Source organism: Thunnus thynnus, chromosome 22 (genome assembly GCF_963924715.1).
Source record: "Thunnus thynnus chromosome 22, fThuThy2.1, whole genome shotgun sequence".
NCBI lineage: Eukaryota > Metazoa > Chordata > Actinopteri > Scombriformes > Scombridae > Thunnus > Thunnus thynnus.
Window position 1 is genome coordinate 5,960,128 of NC_089538.1, and position 2,776 is coordinate 5,962,903.

Below are 2,776 nucleotides of genomic sequence, written 5' to 3' on the forward strand. Positions count from 1 at the left end.
CTTTTGTACGCCTTGTACTGTGTAACTTTGCATTCCACTACGTGCCTCCAGGCTGCAAAAATTCAGTTTCAGTTTTGTGAATTGTGTGTTTCTGAAAACAACTGCATCCTTTCAAGATTTATTCTTGCAGATTTGTGGCTTACTGCAGCAGGCCTCATGATTTTCATCTCGGTTGTGCTCAGACCACACTGTGCTGTGTCTTTCTGACAAAGTGGTTTGTCCTCCACTGCTGCAGACCTCCATTTTCTGTAACTCTAATCTAGACGGTCATCAGTGTTCTTAATGGCTCCTCTTCCATAAAACACAATCATATCAGAGTGAGATCTAAGGCAGATAAAATAAGCAAGAAAGGGATTTTGGCTGGAAAGTAAGAATTAAAATGCAACACTGTAAAAGAGATTTACATGAATCAGCACAACTTGAGTGAATATAGAATCTTCATTTCAAAGTTGAATTTATTGATATTGATGGTAACATCTGCCACCCACATAAAACCCCAACAAGACGGATTTAATAAAGCATCAGTTCCAGTCAGCGTTCAGTTTCAGTTGTTTGCTGAGTCTATCTGGTGGCAGCATAAATAACATTTGTCTCCATCTCTGTCTCTGATGCGGGCCTTCTCCTAGTTTTTGCTTTTGGATGGAAACTCAGCGCTGCGTCGTTCAGGGCATCACAGCCCAGATTCTGTAAATAAAAATATTTACAGTCACTCATCTCACATAGCTGAGTTTGTGAGAGAAAATAAAACCGTGATTTGATAAATGAACCAGACAGCATATAAAAATAGACTTCGATCACCTCACTGTGTTGTGGATTCTGTCCCTCAGTTTGAGCTAAATAATGGAAAGAGTAAAACTGGTCAGTTAATGGTTTTTAATTAATTTATTGTTTAAATTAACACATTTAGGCAAACACAACATTTTGCATTTGTAAACTTCATTAACTTAATTAAAACCAAATACAAGTACCTGTATGAAGTTTCCTTATTTTGACAACCAGACCAATGATGACTACAAGGAGGAAAACAGTCAGACCAACCAGGATCGCACTCATCAGCGTGCTTATTCCATCAAACACTTCTACAAGAGAGGTGATTTATATTAAACTTTTTGTACACTGTGTTACCTCTACTGGCTTGAGATCAGTCCTTATTTTGACAGCAGCTAAAAGGGCACATATCTGTTTATTTTCAATTAAAAGACAGAAAAGAGCCTTACCTTGAACCTTTAAATATGTTGCACTGACAATAACTGGGTTTCCATCTGTTTTAAATCCACAGAAATACAGTCCAGAGTCAGATAAATCCACTTGTTTGATCTTGAGAAAGAGGGCAGTGATGTTGGATGTCATATTAAATTTGCAATTTTGAAATCCATCACAAAATGAAGCATTGGAATCAGAGCTGGCCATAGAGGAGATGCAGCTGGTGTTGGATCTGTTGGCCAGTCTGAACCAGTGTATGTGAATGGGAACACTGGAAAAGTGTGTGAGCACAGCAGTGTGACGTCTTCACCAGGCTGGACCTCCACAGTGTAAAACTCAGAAAGAGAGGCAGCGATACAACCTGAAACAAACATCAAGTCATTTATTCATAGGCTAGCTATTCAGCAGAACCAAACAACACATATTATGTTATTAATGAGTAATTTGTAAGTTTCAGTGCTGGTAAGTTACTGTATTGAAGTTAATTGTTATATTGAGTAAAAATCTGGTAGATATGCTTACAGAGTAAAGTCGTTACCAAGGTGAAGTTCATCTTTGTGCATATGGTAGGACTGCACCACTGCTATGTCTGTAACTGAACTGTGCTCCAGCAAGCGTGGTCTCAGCGTAAAGAGGCAAAGTGTTCTTTTGTTCTTCTGGGTGCTCAGACGGACAGCTTAGATACTTTAAAGAGTCTGGGTGCTGCAAGGAACTTTAAATAATCTTTAAATAAACTTTAAATAATCTAGGTAATGTTATGTAATGTAAGTGATTGTACATGAGGTGTCCCGACAGCAATAGTCTGCTGACTATACTATTTTCCACTATTGCTTTTCCACTTACCACTGGGAAAAGGAAGCTGTGTACAGTATATTGTCCTACATTTCTTTTGAGTTTTTTGCAGTCCATATAACCCAAAGATAGCCCAGTTTCACCAGCGGGAGTTACATACCTGGTAACATACCATGAAGCAGACTATTGTGACCTACAGTTTTATATACCTTGATGAGGAGTTGTGCTTTTTAGGTGTCCTTTTATACAATTTTAACATAGTCCTGACCACCAATGAGAAATGAGTTTCCATGATCATGTTATGAGAAATGTACAATTCAATTAATTCATGTAATCTGATGCTGAAACAAATCTGTAAACAATGCATCTAAACCATTATAATTCAAATCTTAAACTCTCATGTAACAAGCAAAATATTTTTACCCTTTGTTAACCTGAACCTTAAAAATGAGGCTTCATTGTGCTGTAGTTGCTCCCAGCTCTCTGCGGTCGGGCGGCGGTCAGTCAAGTTGAGGGGCCGTGTCCAATGTTGGGAAGGTATTAAGATATGAAAAAATCTATACTGCCCAAGCCTAGATTGTATCAACTATGACAGTTAAAGTTTAAATCTTACCTGTCCAGTGATTATTATTAGATTCATGTCTGCAAGGCTTATTAATAGGTTCAAATGCATATCACCATGGAGATGGATGGGAGCTGCACTGCTGTAGTTTTGATGTGATCTGTCATGTCTTCAAGATGTGCAAACTGGAGCCAAGTGAATGCTTTGATATGAGGCTGT

General features: G+C 38.3%; 1 pseudogene; it reads right to left on the reverse strand.

Moving 5' to 3' along the window:
• Positions 1–471: 471 nt before the first annotated feature.
• On the reverse strand, positions 472–1,960 carry LOC137174918 (uncharacterized; annotated as a pseudogene).
• Positions 1,961–2,776: the final 816 nt, after the last annotated feature.